Here is a 19262-nt window from a genome sequence, read left to right on the forward strand (position 1 = left end):
ACTTCAGCCTCTCTACCTAATGGCAGGGTTTTTATCTTTCTGTTTTAATGAAGAGGTCTACGAACAAGGTATAAAATGTACTGACAAGACTATAAGCTATTGTAATCCTTGCACTTCTAACAATTAAAGCCCTCTGGTCATGCTTCTAAAAAGACTAAGGTACAGGTAACTTTAATGCCAGTTTAGAGCTAGCTCTCCTTGTAAGATTCAGGTTCCTGTTCATTACATTTCCTTTCTCCTAATGGAAAATAAAATATTTCAGTCTTTGGGGTTCATAAACTGTCAAAAGTTTGTGATGGTAAATGTATGAATTCACTTGCTTTTTAAAAAATGATATTTGACTATGGGCCATGCACTTTATATGGATTATTTCATTTAATCCTCTCAGAAAACCAATGACATAAGTATTAGGTTGGTGCAAAAGGTTTAAAAGGTTAAAAATAATTGCAAAAACCACAATTACTTTTGCACCAACCTAATATATTATTACCACTTTAGAAATGAAGAAACTGAAGTTTGGAGAGGCTAGCTATAATTGTATCTATAGTCAAGCGGTTATTAAGTACCTGAGCAGGTCAATCTGCCTCTAAAGTTCTTAAGCATGAAGACTTGCTGCCTCCCATTGATGTTTTAAAAAATGGCAAAGGTTAATTAGGGAATTCGGTAGAAATATTTTGCCCGAATTATCCAGACAATTTATTCCTTTAAAAAACAACAGTTGGGGCAGCTGGTTAGCTCAGTTGGTCAGAGCGCGGTGCTCTTAACAACAAGGTTGCCGGTTCGATCCCCACATGGGCCCTGTGAGCTGCGCCCACCACAACTAGATTGAAACAACTACTCGACTTGGAGCTGATGGGTCCTGGAAAAACACACTTAAAAAACAAAAAACAAAACAAACAACAAAAACACACAACAGTTGATGAATGGTACCCTGCTGGGGCAAGACCAAGATGAGTTAAACAAGGTTTCCACTCTCAAGACTTTACAGTCCAGGAATAAAACATCGCGATTGCTCACAGTCAGAAGTGGCGAATGCCACAGAAGAAGAAGGCAGTTGAGCTAACCAATCTAATGGCAGAGGGTCAGGGTTGTCTCTCCATTTTTATGAAAAACAGTCATATTGAGGTGGAATTGACATATTAGGTTGGTGGAAAAGTAATTGAGGTTTAAAGGCTAAAAATAATTGCAAAAACCACAATTAGTTTTGCACCGACCTAATACTATAAATGGCACATATTTAAAGCATATAATTTGATAAGTTTTGATATATATGTGTGAAACCAACTACATAATCAAAATAATGAACACATCTAACACTCCCAAAAGTTTGCTTGTGCCTCATTTTAATCCTGCTCCTCCCTGCCCCCCATTCCATCTGCAGGCAACCACTGACCTACTTTCTGTAACTATTAGTTCGCATGTTCTACAATATTATGAATGGAATCATATAGCATGTACTCTTTTTTTAAAAAAAATCTGCCTTCTTTCACTCTGAATAATTGAGATTCATATATTTGGTTCCATGTATCAATAGTTAATTCCTTTTTATTGCTGAGTAGTATTCATTCTCTGGATATACCACAATTTGTTTATCCACTCACGTATTGATGGACATTGAGTTGTTTCCATTTTTTAATTCTTACAAATATAGCTGCTGAACATTGATGTACAAGTCTTTGTACACATATGCATTTCATTTCTCTTTGGTAAATACGTAGGAGCAGAATGGCTGGGTCATATGGTAGAAGTATGTTTAACTTTATAAGAATCTGCTAGACCTTTTCCTAGTGGTTATACCATTTACATTCCCAGCAGCAACCTGTCAAGATTTCTAGCTCCTCCATAACCTTGCCAGGACTACTTGGTATAGTCATTCTAATACACACACACACACACACACACACACACACACACACACACACACACGTATATATATCATTGTGCTTGTAATTGCATTTAATTTTCATTCCCCTGGTAACTAAAGATGTTGACTATCTTTTCGTGGCACAGTAGTTTTAGTGTGTAATGTAATGTTTTCTATATGTTGACTGAGAGGAAGTGATACATCCCTACAATATGCTTCATTGTTAGAAACTTTCCTATTAGATAATCAAAGAGGAGGAGGTATGGCAAGAAAATATCATTAACTATTGATTTAAAAGACATGAAAATTTCAGAAAATATAAAATATGCACTTTAATGGATATTTGAATTCTTAAAAAAAGAAACTATGAAATACTAAGCTTTACTTTTGTTTCCTAACTGCATCATGAAGCAACAAATTACTGTATTGAGAAGCAACAAATTGCTTGTTTCGTTTTCCTCCTTGATTCCTCTTCCTTAGTTATTACCATAAACAATTTTAATTAAATTGGTAAATATCACCTGTTAACTACTCTGACAAGACCATTGCAGTTTTATTTATTTTAAAGGCCATAAACACTGAATACATAGATATTTTATGACAATACAGATTTAAAATACAGAGGAAATTTTTGTTATACACTATAGACTTCTCCATAAGGGAACATTATGGAGACATTTCTTGCTAAAGTTTGCCTATTCTGTCTCTTGGGGAAGCAAGTACTGTATTGTCAGCAGCAAGGAATATGTCTTTCAATTTCAATTGTCCACTCCAGGAGGAAGGGCATATAATACCAACACTTAATCTCCTTATAATCAATTCAATTTAATAAAAAAAATCACTGTATGTACTGTGTGAAGTGCCCCATGTGAGATTTGAGTTTACTGAACACCTACGATGTAGGAGGCTATACTTCCAGACACTTTACATGTGTCATTACTAATCCTCACAACAACCACTTTACAGGTGATAAAGCTAAATTCCATCTGATACAGTAACTTGGCCAAGGTCACACAGTTTCATGATAGAGTAACTTGGCTAAGGTTCCACGGAAGAGTTCATGTGAAATCTTAGGTTTAACTCATTCCAAAATCTTTGCTCTATTCACTGGGCCAAGCTAGGTCCTAAGATACCTCCCAGTGCTTTGTGAATAATTAAATAACATAGGGATTATGATCTATACTATAATTTTTGTCATGGACCTTATTTAAGTGTATGACAATCTTTGAAGAATAAAGCATAATTTTATGCTATTGGGATATAGTAAAGTTGTTTAAACTGTGCCATAATTTTCATGTTGAAATTCAAATTAAGATTTCCATGTATTTGTTTTTCTTTCTTGAGTGCTGCTATTGATCGAAATCTGTAAATTCATAAAAAAGAAATTATAACAAAGCCTAGAAACCTGTATCTGCTAGTAGCTCAGGGTTAAATTTGAAGAGTATCACTCTAAGGAACGATTCAGATTTTATAATATGATTCCATGCTTTAAGGTCTTCAAAGCTAACTGCCAGTCAGTGTCAGATACAAATATGGGACATTACCCAAATTATCTCTTACTACAGATCACCTTCATGATTGCAGCAATTTTCACTCTGTTCTGAGTGAGCTATGCATTAACCATTCACTACAGAGTGAATGTCTTACTTCTTGGAAGGCTTACGTAGAGGAGTGTGTATGTTAGGAAATCTGCACCAATATGGTTAGAAAAAAATCAGGTACTCCTTAAAAAACATAATAATATAAAATATTACAGTATCTTTAAAAATTTGGCAGACTTAATACAGATATTCAAAAACCGTAGAGCAAAACAGTTCAAATGAACAAAAGAAGGCTATAGGAAAGTTTGTAGATAAAAAGGTAAAGGAATATCATGGGGGGGGAAACAGTAACTTCATTTATAACACTGATCATTTGAATGCAGAGTATTGTAATGACCAAGACTAGCAATGACCCAGTATAATTTTGTGGTCTTCATGAACTGTCATAAAGGCCCTCAGAAATACATTGTATTTATAGCTATAGAGTGCTTTTGTCCAAGAAATTCTCTGTGAAGCAACATAGGATTGAAAAGTCAAATGATAATCATGTACTCTTAAAATATTAACACGAATCACAATGTCTCTAGCCCCCATTTTGACAAATCCTGCCAAGCACTATGGTAGACAGAATATAAACACTAGAGACAAACAGATCTGGATTTGCTTACTTATTGGCTGTGTGATCCTGGGGAAGTTGATTAATCTCACTGACATCAGTTTCCTCATCTGTGACATGCAGGTTGTTGTGAGGTTAACTGGCATAATGCATGTAAAGCTACTTGTGAAGATGAAGAGCTGTTAGAGCCTCTGAAATGATCATCCAAAACCAAAAAAAAAAAAAAAAAAAATACTATATGAAAAGCATTGAAATAATAATAGACTACTGCCAATCCATAAATATAAACTACTTAGTTCTTTTCATAAATGCTTGATATTTGGCATAATGAAAAGAAGTATTGATCTGAACTTGAGAGACCTAGAGATTCTTAAAAAAAATAAAGGGGTTGGCTTAGACTTAAGCTCCTCAAGGGCCAGGGACTGTTATTTATCATAACCTATTGCTTTTTACTTTACATAATAATATGTAGAGACACTCAATACATATTTGTTAAATGAATGGTTGCATAAGTAGCCTTGTTGATTTGTAAGATTCTTTCCAAAATTAACACACTGCTTTATAAGAAGATGATAGGAAAGAGGGTACATTGTATAAACACTGTTTAGTTGTGTTGTATTAGGGTACATGTATTAAAAACATCAACTGCTAGTTTGGCTAGAGACCTTGGTATTTATGTTGAAATGGGGAGACTGTATATGTTATTTTATACATTTTTAAAATAGATACTTATTATATTCATATTCTACTCATCAAGGAATTATTTATTCAGAGTCAAAGGAATATGATCTTGAGAGGGTCTTGTAATGTGAGGTTTGCTTTATTGCACTAAAACGTCAGACTCCAGTTAGAAAATATTTTTAATTATTTTAAATAATGGCAGTGGAAAATAAGGAATAATTCTTAGTATTCTTCGTAACTTTTTTTTAAGTTTATAAATTAGGAGCCTTTGCTCGCTGAATTCTGTGGTTCTACTGCCAAGGATTTGCAGACTGCATACACATTTTCACTTACTGAAATGTTAATGTCTTAATTTCAAATCCACATAATACTTAGTTCATTAGAGCTAATGACCTCTGCCATTCCCTTTTACATTGTAACCTAATTCAGAATTATTTTCCAATTCCCCTTTTACATATACCTGAACTCACATAGGATTGAGCGTGCTGTTTAAGCCCATCGGCTCACAGTGAGCACGCAGAAGGGGATCAATATTTACTGCATCTGCATTTCTTTGGTCTAAGCAAATTTGGTGTTGCCACAGCAACATGATTCCAAGGACTCAGAAAATAGTGCCTTCCTTGCCTAATGCATAATTTTTAAAAAAGTCTCTTATTGTTTGGAAAGTCAGCAGGAAGGCAGACATCCTGATCATAAGGACTGATGACTATGGACCTTCTAGCTAAAGACAGAATCAGTAACCAATCACGTATAGCTAAGAGGAGCTCAGCTTATCAGCACCAATAGGATTTTTTCCATATAATTATTCCTTTCTCTTTTCTCATAAAAACCTCTTACTTTCACCCTGTAATTGAGAAACTATTTGTATTTCTACTTAAATCTGTGTACCCCAAATTGTAATTCTTCGATCCTAAATAAATGCTTTGCCTCGAACTAGGTTCTTATTTTTTCAGGTTGACAATAAGAAACATATTCGTTTGGTTTTTGTCCCTTTTCTGACACAGAGCTCCTAAAACCCTTGGAATTCCCTGTGAGGAGAGCAGTAAAGGTGTCTTTTGTTGTGTTAATGAGGTGACTTTTGGGACGCATCCAAGGACGGAGTCTGGTTGTCAGAGGTGGCAAATGTGTGAGCAGAGGGTTGGAACTGTCACTCCCACTCTTCAAATTCCTGTGGGGGGAGAGGGACTGAGGATTGAGTTCAATCAACAATGGCCAATGATTTAATCAAGTATGCCTATGTAATTAGGCCTCCATAAAAACCCAAAAGGACAGGGTTCAGAGAACTTTTGGTTGGTGGACATTTGGAGATCGAGGGAGAGTGCAGCTCTTGGAGAACATGGAAGCTCCCAGATCGTTCCTCATTCTTTGCTCTGTGCACCTCTGCCAACTGGCTACTTCTGAGTTATATCCTTTTATAATAAATTGGTAATCTAGCTAAGTAAAATGTTTCTCTCAGTTCTGTGAACCACTCTAGCAGATAAATCAAATTCAAGGAGGGGGTCGTTGGAACTTCCAATCTATAGCCCCTCGCTGGAAGCACCGGTGAGAACCTGGACTAATGATTGGCATCTGAAGTGGAGAGTGGGCAGTCGTGTAGGGCTGAGCCCTTAACCTGTGGGATCAGGTATATAATGTAGAGTTGAGTTAAATTGTAGGCCACCCAGCTGGTTTCTGAAAATTACTTATTGGAGTGGGAAAACTCCCTCACCCACACATTGGAATTTGTACCAGAACCATTTGGTTGTTTAATAATTTCCATTGACCATTTTGTGTTGTCAATTTTTTGTCTTATTTATTACTAGTAGTGCTTTGTACGTGATACTAATACTTTGTAATATGAGTTGAAAATACTTTTTCCCAGTTTTCCATTTGTCTTTTAACTTTAATTATGGTAATTTTTTTGCCACTCAGTATTTTTTTCATTTTTACATAATTGAATTTATCAAGCCCTTATTAAATGGCTTCTAGATTTTGAGTCACATTAACAAAGACCTTCCAAGGTTATAAAGTTATTCTCCCATAGTTCTCGTCTAGTAATTTTAGTATGATCTTTTACATTTAAATATATGATATCTTTGTAACTTAACTTATTGTGGAGTGAGAAGTATGAATCCAGTTTTACTCCCGATGGTTATCTGGTTCTACCAACACCATTTATTGAACAGTCTCTCTTTTCCCTGGTGATTTGCAGTGTCACCTTCATCATATACTAATTCCTGTGTCTGTGTGGGTCTATATCAGAACATTTTCACCTATTCCATTCATCTGTATGTTCATTTATGGACTATCCCACATTGTTTTAATTACTGCAGCTTTATGATGTGTTTTAATATCTGGTGGGGCTCACCATTCCACCTTCTCCCATACACAGGCATACATATTTCTCTACTTTCACAAGTTTCTTGTCTATTCGCCTCCCCCTTCCCCCAATATAAATTTGAGGATTATCTTGTCAAGTTTGAAGGAAAAACAATTGATATTTTTATTGAGATTGTGTTAAACTGTAAATAATGTACGGAGAAGTGACATTTTAACTAGTTTTAATTTTTCTATCCTGGTATGTCTCTCTACTTGTTCAAACCTTTTTGGGGTCCTTCGATTTTTTTTTAAAGGTTTGTACATATATGGCTTGCACATTTCTTGTTAAATTTATTCCTAAGTATTTTCTCTTTTTTGTTGCTACTTTGAATAAGTTATGTTACTCTTCTATCTTCTAACTGATTATTGTTTGTATATATGAGATTGATTGGTTTCTGTTTATTAATTTTGCATCTTTCTACTTTACTGATTTCTCTCATTGTTTATAATTTTTCAGTTGAATTTTTGGGGTTCAAAGGCATATAATCGTATCATTTGCAAATAGTGTATTCCTTTTCCATTTTTATACTTGAAGTCTTTATCATGTCTAATTATGATGGCTGGTATCATCAGTAAAATTTTAAATAATAATGGTGATAGTGAGTACTTCTCTTTTATTCCTAACTTTATTGGGGCTGTCTCTGGCATTTCCCCATCAAGCAGAATGCTGTCTTTTGGGATAACAGAGATGTATTTTATCATCTTAAAGAGGTATTCATCTGTTCCTATTTTGACTGTCTTTTTATAAGGTTATTGAAACCATGAGCATTTCACTAAATACCAACCACAGTAAAGCTGTTCTTCCGACCTATCTGTCCTCCCAACCTCCAACCTCTTGCTGATGTCTCCCATTGGCTGGAACTAACCGGAAGCCAGAGGAGAAGGGCGTCCCTAAGGGTCAGCTTCCCAGAGCACAGAGCAGGGTTGAGAAGGTTAGAAGATAGAGTTGGAAGAGCAAACACAGTACGTCCAATGCCAATAACAGGTCACAAAAAGCTTTTCTCTTCATTAGTTGAAAACAGAATGATTATTATAGGTGGCAAGAGCAATTTTCTTGAAGCCAGAAACATCACCTTTGCTTACAAAAAAAAGTGAAAGAAACCTGTGGTGCTCTCCGTCTTAGGCATTTTTTCATGGAAAGCTGCTGGTCCTAACTTTTTCTACGTCTCATGTGAGCAGGCCCACGGATTGCATTTCCTGGTCAGGATTGAGCTTCTTGAATGTAATAGTTTCCCCCATGTCTAGTACTTTATTTTTAAAACCTTGCCCCTCCTTCCTCAGACTTAAAAATAATGTTCTCGTCTGATGGATATCAGATGGATCAATTGTCAGCACCGGAACCAGACACTGTATCTTCGGGGAAGGATTCAGCAGAACATACCCTTGTTATGGGCACCTTGGCCAGTCTCCGGGGGTGTCCGTTCAGGCTTCCCTCAGATGCCCCCTGCATCAGTCAGCAGGCCTGGCTGTGGGAGCAGAGATTCCACCTGACTGGACCACACGACGCCTGTTGGATTGGCTGGTTCCGTCTGCCAGACATTGAAACTGTTCAAACTCTACAGCAACCCTGGCTTTCTACTGCACAGGCTGCATTTATGGGAAACATCATGGGTCAGGGGGTTGCCAGATAAAACGCAGGACATGCATTTAAACTTGAATTTCAGATAAGCAACAAATAATTTTTAGTATAAATATATCACATATATTGCAAGGGACATCCTTATACCAAAAAAGTTACTCATTGTTTATGTGAAATTCAAATTCAACTGAGCATTCCATATTTTTTGTTTAAAGATTTTATTGGGGAAGGGGAACAGGACTTTATTGGGGAACAGTGTGTACTTCCAGGACTTTTTTCCAAGTCAAGTTGTTGTCTTTTCCATCTTAGTTGTGGAGGGTGCTGTTCAGCTTCAAGTTGTTGTCCTTTCAGTCTTAGTTGTGGAGGGCGCAGCTCAGCTCCAGGTCCAGTTGCCGTTACTAGTTGCAGGGGGCGCAGCCCACCATCCCTTGCGGGACTCGAACCGGCAACCTTATGGTTGAGAGGACACGCTCCAACCAACTGAGCCATCAGGGAGCTCAGCTGCAGCTCAGCTCAAGGTTCCGTGTTCAATCTTAGTTGCAGGGGGCACTGCCTACCATCCCTTGGGGGATTGGAGGAGTTGAACTGGCGACCTTGTGGCCCATATGGGAATCGAACCGGCAGCCTTCAGAGCTAGGAGCTCTAACCGCCTGAGCCACCGGGCCGGCCCTCCATATTTTTCTTTGGTAAATCTGGCAACCCTCGTCACAGACCTTGTCCCCAAACAATCCTCCTCAATGCTTCCTGCCCTCTCCCCAAATCTCAAAATCCCTCCACTGGAAGTAGGTTCACTAAAGTGTTAAGACAACCTAGGAGGGGTGTTACCTATACCTGTACAGGTCACAGTTAAGATTCCTTTCTGAGGCCTCTGCTTCTGACTTTGACTCCCATTAGCAGTGGGTAATTTATCTGACCAGTAAATGAGTTACTTGGGCACTAAGGAGGGCATCTCCATGGTGGTTGAGAACAAGGGTGGATCATGAAAAATTTAGATTCCAGCAGGTGCGTGTAGGGGTAGGGATGGGAGTGGGGTGTCTGGCATAATTTAAAGGTATGCACGCAGGGAAGGTAATGTTGGAGAGAACTTGTACTATCTGACAGTTTTGCCTGACTGGGACCCCTGCATTATTCCTTCCTCGCTTTCCCCTTTCTTTCCCTTATTTATTCCACACGTACTCACCCAGAGGCAGGGCATGAGTTAGAGGCTGGGTCCTAGCAGAACAGAAGCAGGAGGCCTGGTGGAGGAAACGACTGCCAAGCAACCAAGCTCTGGGGGGCAAAATAAGCCAGGAGAAGAAATAAAACCAATAACTATTTAAAACTTAGGTGCTAGACATTTAAGAAAAAAGTCCAAAGTTAGCCAACAATGACTGCTTATTGCAGGATTCAAAACCTCTGAATGATCAAACTTCTGAAACAGGAAGTGATGGGAGCACGGGGCACCCTGCTGACCTTGCTCCCTGCCTATACTTCTCCATTCCGTCCTCTACGCAGCAACACGGATCTGAGACAAACAGCTGCCACCCTCTCCTTGCAGGCTCTGAACCACACGGCTGCAGCTGACACAGCAGCCCTATGTCAATGGAGTGAATAAGCCAGACCACAGCCTTTTTTTCTGAGACTGACTTGACCTAACCAGTTTTCCCAAATGTTGTGGCCCAAGAGGCTAAGAGTTCAGTTGGTCATGAGGCAGACCAAGCTTCCACGTGGCACCCAAGTTCATGACTGCAGACTGATCACTGAGGGGAGCCAGCTTTGGTTAGACTCAGGCATAAATCTGTGTTTGCTATCATTTCGCCACCAGGGGTTTTTGAGCCATACCAAGCAATCTTGAGGCCCACTCTACAAGCCTCTGCTCAAGTCCGACCTGTAAAGAGAAGCAGAAGAGTTTTGGGCTCCAATCGAGTAGAGTGGTCAGCTCATCCTGGTTTGTTCAGGACTTTCCAGGTTTCAGCACTGAAAGTCTCACACCCCAGGAAACCCATCAGTTCCAGGCAAATTGGGGTGATTGGTCAACTTTCTATCAAGATGCCAACATTCTGGCACGTGAATGTCAGTTTCCTCAGCTGTAAAATACTGGGATTGGTCAATACAGCTTGTAACGTCACTGCTGCATCTTATAGCCTATGATTTACCTTCACACTCCTGACCTTACCCATCAGTTCCTAAACAAAATTCACTTGATCTAAGTCAGTTTACTTAATCTGAGGATAAACTAATCACTGGTGTGTTAACAGGAAATGTTGATAAGGTTCACAAAGGAATTTTAACAACGTCTCTGGGAGGAAGGCATGTGGCAGCCGCTGAGTGGCTCTAATGGTGCGTGTTCTGCTGGGGAGATGGGGTGTGTGGCTCTGAGCCATCCTGAGAGGAAGACATTCTTAGGCAGGCGGGTTTGGAGGCAGCCAGCCTGAGAGAGCTGGTTTGATGGGTTGGTTTCAGCTGCACAGCAGAAACAATGGCCACACGCAGGGCCGTCTGCCTGACCTGCGCCAGCTCTCACACCGTGACGCAAATCAAGTCAGTAGTTGAAACCAGAGACAGCAGAGAAAAGAAAGTAGTCTCCTAACAGCACTACTGATTTCTTTTTAAATCCATTTGCTCTCCGTCTCAGTCTGTCACCTGAAATACAAATATACAGTTATCATTTTGGGGTAGTTGAGAGGTCAAACTCGGGGTTCACCACCTACTATGTAATACTGGGCAAGTCCTAGGTGGAATCCCACGGACTTGCAGATATTAGACCTTTTGTGACCTGCAAAAACAGGAATGTCACATGGTTAAGTCTAATAACTTGTTTTCTCTTTTTCTTGAAGTGCAGCTAGAACAGAGAGAAGACAAGTGTGTGAAGACCTGCACTGCGGGTGCTCAGAACAGATGCTGACTCACACTCCCTGCTCAGTGGTGTCCACACTGCACCACCTCCTTCACCGCTACAGGCAAAGAAGCATCCAGGGCCCAGAGACTCCACCAGCTGAACCTGGGGGGGCCAGACTGTCTGGGGCGTGGGACACTGACAAACCAAGGTGGATGGGTCACCTCGGCTGAAGGCTGAACTCCCTTGTAATCCCAGGGTTAGGAAAGGAGAATGAGGCCTGACAATTAAGTTTGCGAACTCACCCTAAAAAAAAATGCTACATACCTCATTGCTGAATATCACTATGGTCACCTTTGAAGTACTCCCCTTGGGAAGCTATGCACCAATGCCAGTGCCTAGCCCACCCTTCAAAGCAATTTTGGAACTCTTTTTCTGGAATGGCCATCAGAGCTGTCATCGTATTACCCTTGATGTCTTGAGTCTCATAAAAATGTTTTCCTTTGAGTATTTCCTTTATCTTTGGGTAAAGAAAGAAGTTACTGGGGCCAGATCAGGTGAGTAGGGAGGGTGTTCCAATACAGTTAATAAAAACTCCCTCACAGACAGTGCTGTGTGAGCTGGTGCATTGTCGTGATGCAAGAGCCATGAATTGTTGGTGAAAAGTTCAGGTTGTGTAACTTTTTCACGCAGCCTTTTCAGCACTTCCAAATAGTAAACTTGGTTAACTGTTTGTCCAATTGGTATAAATTCATTGTGAATAATCTCTCTGATATCAAAAAAGGTTACCAACATCGTTGCAATGAAGTTCGTGAACTTAATGATCTGACCTCACACGTACCATACATTTTTTTCAGGTTGTTCTGAGAACTGGATTTTGTTTTTCCTTTTAGTACAGAACCATCGGTTCCAAAGCATAGTAGAAAGCTTTTATGATGGGGTTTTGCTCTAACAAAATTGGGCCTCATTGTTAGCTTTACATCTGTGTTTGCAGAAACTATAAAACGTAGCTGTCTTATTCAATTTAATTATACATTATGAAGCACATACAAAACAAAGTAGATACCCTCATCATTATCAGAGTACAAAAAGTTACCCTGGATTTCTTCTCTCAATAACTAGCAGGAAGCAATAAAAAGAGAGGAAACATAAAACATTTTGCTGTGGCATTATTATCATAATTAAATACAATTTATTAACTTAAGCAAATTCACTTGGCTTTTTATAGCTCAAGGAATCTAGGAAATATAAATATAATGAGGAAATGCATCTTTAGGTCTCTTAATGTTTCTTCCCTATAACACTCCTGTGTTTTGTCTGTTCTCTGCTAGTTTATTCCCTTGGCGCTAAAGCAGTCTGTTCACAGAACAGGGAACACTACAATCCTTAGGTCAAATGAGAGCTGGGGGAGCGTTTGGACTCCAAGGCCAGCACTTGCTTTCTGTGTAGATCCCAAAGATATGATGTCAGAAAGCTAAAAAAGAAAAGAAAACAAAAGAAGAGAAAAGAAAAAGAACCGTGAACTTGGCTTGGTTTAAATTCTCTCTCAAGCTGATCTCTTTCAAATGTGAGAAAGTTCAGCTCTCAACATGTATTAACAAAAGGTGTTTACAACAGAAATGCCTGGCCGTGCTTCATAATGGCTTTGCTCTTTGAATTAATTCCTTCCTGGTGACAAAGACTGAGTTTTTGAACTACTGGGTATGGCTAGGCAGGGCATTTTTGTTTGGCTTGGCTCTCTTAAATGGGCAGAAAAGGCTTGGTTGGGCACCTGGTATTTTGTGGCCAGTAATTATACTACAATTGTTACTGTACATTACCGAAACTTCATTTTTTGACCAAAAGCCAACTGTGTTCTTTAAAACAAACATCTTTTGAAAGATTAGAGAGCTTTGAAATGATTTTAAAATCTACTTCACAAACAGGATTTGATACAAGTCATATCTTTTTAAAGTGATGTTTTGTTTTAATGCAGCATCTCTTTGCCTGTCACTCGGTCTGAGTTCCGTCAGCTCTTAAAAGCAGTATGTGATCTTTCCATTTAAGCCCTCTTAACGCTCCCTTTTCCCTTCATCACTGTGGATGTACTGTACAATGAGACATCCCCCTGGGAACAGATTTACTCTAGGGTGCGTGAACATAACTGAGGTAGAGGAAGTGACAAACACTTAAACACCAAAAGAAACAAATCATCTTTTCCATATTTAGAAACCTAGTAAATCATCTATGGGCAGGCTCTCTCAGCTGTGGGTTTTCCGCTGAGAAGACCAGGTTCCCAATTCTTAAGTGAAAGCTTGGTTACCAAGATTGTAAGATCAAGCTGTGTGTGTGTGTGTGTGTGTGTGTGTGTTGGAACCATAGGGACTGAAGCTGGGGGAGAGGGAATGGTACATTTAAAGACCATTCAAGAAAGAGGGGGCTTAATCTGCTAATTCTCAAATATGAAAACTCCCATCAATGCTTCTTCCCCTCACTATTAGTTTCATGAAAATGACAGAGACTTGGTCTCACAAGGACCTGATGATGTTAAATGTGACATACATGTGATGGAGAAATGGTTTTTTTCTTGGTTTTCCCCTATCCCTACCTCTATGCCATAGACAGCAAGCCCCTGTCTCATTGCCTCAAGGTGGGGGAATGATGTGACAGGATAAAAAGCAAAACAAAAAACTGTTTGTGAGTTGTGATTTGTGTTATACAAGCCCTCAGAGGACTGGAGAGGATTTGGAGCATGGCCAAAGTATTTGGAAGGAAAGGTTTAAGGAGAGTGGGGCCTCCCTGGAAGACTAGTAACACTTGCCTCCACTGAGGTCAGAGGAGAGGTGAATGAAAAGTGGGAGAGCAAAGGCAGGGGTGGGTCCTTCTCTCATCCCCTACCCTCTACCTCAGGAAGGCAGCGAGCCTGGGGAGAAGAATGGCTGTGTGATGTGGGCCTACAGAACTTTCGAGATCCTGAATTGGTCCCCGGGCAGCAGGGAGCTGCTGGACACAAATGGGCTGTGTGAACAGGAAGGAGCCACAGATGTATCAGTATCAGTAAAGGAAGAGTAGAGGGAACTGCAGACATCTTGGCTGGTGCCTTCTCAAGGAGCTAACTTGAAAGACAAACGGCTCTCTCAATACCTTGGCACTCACCCGGGACCTCCATCTAGTCCCACCCGAAACAGACACACCCTCAAAGCTGGGGAAATACCAAAACAAGGGAAGTCATCTCGGGCATCTTCCAACAGAGAGCAGGGTCTTAAAAGATAAATAAGGTGGATTTAGAGTGGAATAAAGATATACTTCTCGCATACTTGAGTTGGTATACTGAGAGCTGTGCCTCATCTAGTTTGAGCTCCTGGGGAAAACAGTGTGTATAACGGAGACCCACTAACCTGAAGAGAGAGTTATCGTTTAGTACTGTGTGACTTTGGACAAGCCATGTAAACACTCTGGATCTCAGCGTCCTTGATCTGTAACGTGTGTGTAATAACACCTGTCCCGACAACTCATACTGCTGCTGTTAAGAAATGGCATGCTGCATGTGGACGTCATAGAATACCATGCCAAGCAAGGAGGCAGCTTTAATAATATCAAATGTGAAGCATGATTAGAAGAAAAAGACTACACAATAACTCCAACCTGTAGGAACTTGGAGGAAAGACTGGCTAGATAGTTGTCAATTTCATTTTCTCTACCTGGCACACAAACGACAGCCTTTTCTTGCCTCCTTCTCATTTTAGGATGTGGTTGGGCTCTGTCAGTGGGATGTGGCAGAAGTAACTGACAGTGCTTGTAGACTGAGCCACAAATCCTGCCGTGTGGTCTTATATGTACTGTACTCTCTTCTCCCTCTGTGGCAACTGTCGAGGCCAAATGCTGAAGATGATGGCATTTTAAGAGTTTCAGTCACCACTTGAAGGAGTTGCTTAGGAGAGCCCCCTACCTAGAATAGATTGTAATGTAAACTTTTATCAAATTAAATCAATGTATTCTTGGATTAATGTGTCAAATCTCTGAATATAATACAGTGTGTCTTGAATAAGGAGGAACCCATGTAGATTAGCACATTCAGTGGCATCTATCAGTATAAGGAGATAACATCTGCCTTTTTTATTTGCCAGTACAAATGAATGTAATCATTTTGGAGAGCTTGTAGCCTACCCTGCCTAGCATAGTACTATAATAATTGGATAATATATTATTATAACATAATATATACACACATGTCATGTAGGTGTACGGATAGTATGAGATGTCTCAAGGCATGAAGTGGCTCAGTTTATATCTTTCCTTCTATATTATGAAGACCATAAATGTTCAATTTGTGCTGTTCTTGGGCAAAGATGTCACCAGCATGAGTTACAGTAACATTCAGGTCTATGACTTGCTCAGTGGAAGCACATTCACCTATAAAGCTGGGGAACCTGTGCCCTGGAGTAGACAGACCCCAGGCCCTCTGCACTGCGTCATGGCAGCTGCTGAGGTTTTCCGTTGCATGACTGCTGCCGAGCTGGGAGACAGCCCCTCCCTCCCAGCTCCAACTCCCCACAGACACCCAGCATTCTAACAAGGAGAGCCCAGGAGATGCTCTTGGATCTAGGAAACTTGTTCTATAGGGAGCAGCGCTATCACCAAACATCTCAAAGGAGTGGGTTTTGTATATTTGCTCATTGCCCCCTCCATTCCCCAAACAGTTTCAACACACACACATTTGCAGCTTACCTTCTTTTCAAGCCATCAGCACATTGGTACTCGTGGCTGTACTAAGATAACAAAACCTTACTGCAGCCCTGGAGGTTGTCCAACTGCCGACAGCCCAGCCGGATAGTGAAGCTTTCCCCAGAAACCATACTTTCTTTGTCTAGGGCTGGCAAGAAAGGCCAGTTATCTTTGAGGCCCTGGGCTTCAAATTTCCTTTGCCACATGCCTGGTCACCACCCCTCTCTGGGTAAGGCTTTAGTCTAATGCCTTTGGACCTGTGGGAAGGATCCCTAAGGAGGGCTGGTCACTTCATTCCTTAACAAAAAGGACCTCCTTTCGACCAGTAGGCTGGCTCTGATCCATGGTGGAAAATCCTGCCTGGCGGGCATGCAGACGTGGGCCATGGTCACAGAGAGCAAATGAAGAACCATGGATACAATGGGAAGTCTGTCCATACTGATGAAGGAAACTAAAAACTTCCATCCGACTGAACGCTGGTAAATGCAACTGTACCATCATCCCTGAATAAATGGTACTGACCTTCAGAAAAAGAAAGCATTCATATACTTTCTCTAGATATTACTATTCTGAGAATCAGTAACCTGAAAAATAAAGACACTTTGTTTTTAATTGCTGCTTTCTAAAATAAATGCTTTTAAAATCATAAAATTAATGTGCTCATAGTAAATTTGCAAGTAGAGAAGGGTCCACAAAATGTTTTAATAACATCTACCAGCTTCTGCCTTGTGATGTAGTTAGCCATGTACATGTCTATCTCCCCTCTACATTATGTGTGTCTTGAGGGAAGAAATCACAGCTTTTTTCATTTCTGCGTAGCCCATAACACCTAGACATAGAGCCTCTAATACAGTAGAATACAACAAATATTTGTGGAATGAATGCCATTCAATTAATTTAGAAAAGTTGGCATTTTCACCTCCCTTTGTGGACCAGAGTCTCCAAGTTAGAAAATAAAATAAAAAAAGATACCCTGAAATAAAGACTCCCTCCACATGGGTGGAGTGGTGCCCGACTGTGGACTCTGAAGTCAGGCAGAACCCATCTCTGATCGTACTGGTAGCTCTGTGGACACGGGTAGGGTATCCCCATGCGCTGGGTCTTAGTGGGATGTGGGCTATGATTCAAATCACCCTCACTCCGGAACCCAAGCTGATCACTACCTTAAACATTGATTCCTGGAACTCTCCCAAGTTTAGCACTGAAATCCCCACACCTTGGGTAACTCCTCAATCTCAGGCAAACCAGGAAGGTTGGTCACCCTATAGAGAAGCAGGACAAATCACACACTGGCTCTTAAAGCTTCTGTGTAGAAGCAAAACACAACACTTCTGCTCATTTCAGTGTCTCAAGCAAGTCACATGGCCACAGAGAACTCCAAGGGGGAGGCATGTGTCATTCCCACTGTCTCTGGGAGGGGAGACCTGGAACTATTTGGTTGAGCTCAATGGACCACCGCACCTGCTTTGCTCTTCCTGCCCCCATCTGGGTTTATAGTTCCTCCAGTGACGCTCAGCTCTAGCACCTGATCCTAGCACATTTATTGTCAATGGACTTTTGTTCCCCCTGCTCCACTCCAAGAACAGCACTTGTAGTAAGCTGGACAGTGGATGTTAAAGACAGAATCAGCTTCTCCTCCAATAATATCCATTCATTCATTTATTAATGGATTCCTTTATTAGACAAATGCTGATTGAACCCCTAGTGTGCTGGAGATGTGCTATGTGGTAGGATGCGACTTTCAGGACAACATATGTAAGTCCAAGAAATAGTGAGCTGGTAATATGAGGCTTTTACTATGACATTTACAGGTCTCATTTCTTCTATTAAATTCTTTTGTGGACAACTTGATATTTTCTCTCCTGCCTCTTCTCAACATTCATTAAAGACCGAATGTAGAGGCTTAATGTAAGTAACATTATTAAAGTCCTCAGACTAATAAGCTTATGTCTGTTCAGCCCAAGAGCATCGCCATCCACAGCTCTGCCTCCTGGATGAGGTGCTGCGTCAGGGGAAGGGAACCGGGCTTACAATTGGAAAGGGATGGTGCTCTTACGTACTCGCTAGTGCCTGCAGTTTAACTTTATGCCGTAAGTGTGCCATTAGCCGTTCCCAGATCCAAGTGGCAGCTTCCAAAGCTGTAGGTCACAGTGGTCTCAAACATCTGTGGAGCACTGGAAAACCCAGGCCTTGGCCACACCCTGAACCAATTAAATCAGAACCTCAGGGGTGGGGTGAGACTCAGGCATTGATATTTTTTAATGTTTCCCAGGAGAAGCCATTGGCCTGGGACCGTGGTTCTCACATTTTCACATGCATCAGAATCACCTGGAGGGCTTGTTAAAACACAGATTTCTGGGTCCCACCCCCAGAGTTTGTGATTCAATAGTTCTGGGGTAGGGCCTGAGAATGTGCATTTCCAACAAGTTCCCAGGTGACAATGATGCTGCTGGTCTGGAGACCCTCAGGCACTCCTAACTGAATGGAATGGGGTGGGACAGTAGCGGGGAGGCCTATCCTAGGTTTTGATTAGCTCTGGAGGGGTATATAGTACGATAGCATGCTAGACCACGTTTGGCAATCTTTTAAAAAAAATGTGTCTTGAGGATAGCTTCATATGAATGTATCTAAACTTGCATTATTCTTTTCTTCATCACCCCATTGCAATTATATACTGTAAGTTGCTTAACTAGTCTCCTACCGTGTTTCCCCGAAAATAAGACCTAGCCAGACAATCAGCTCTAATGTGTCTTTTGGAGCAAAAATTAATGTAAGACCCGGTCTTAATTTACTATAATGTAAGACCAGGTATAATATAATATAATATAATATAATATAATATAATATAATATAATATAATATAATATAATATAATAAATACCGGGTATAATATAATATAATATAATATAATATAATATAATATAATACTGGGTCTTATATTAGTTTTTTGCTCCAAAAGACGCATTAGAGCTGATTGTCCTGTTAGGTCTTATTTTCGGGGAAACACAATATAAATGGATGTTTACATTTTTTTCTTTTGCCATTACAAGCATTCAAACAACAAGACAAACATATCTGTCAGATAAATTCATTAAGGTGACATT

The sequence above is a fragment of the Rhinolophus sinicus genome, chromosome 17 (genome assembly GCF_057876585.1).
Source record: "Rhinolophus sinicus isolate RSI-liver-muscle chromosome 17, RSI-T2T, whole genome shotgun sequence".
Taxonomy (NCBI): domain Eukaryota; kingdom Metazoa; phylum Chordata; class Mammalia; order Chiroptera; family Rhinolophidae; genus Rhinolophus; species Rhinolophus sinicus.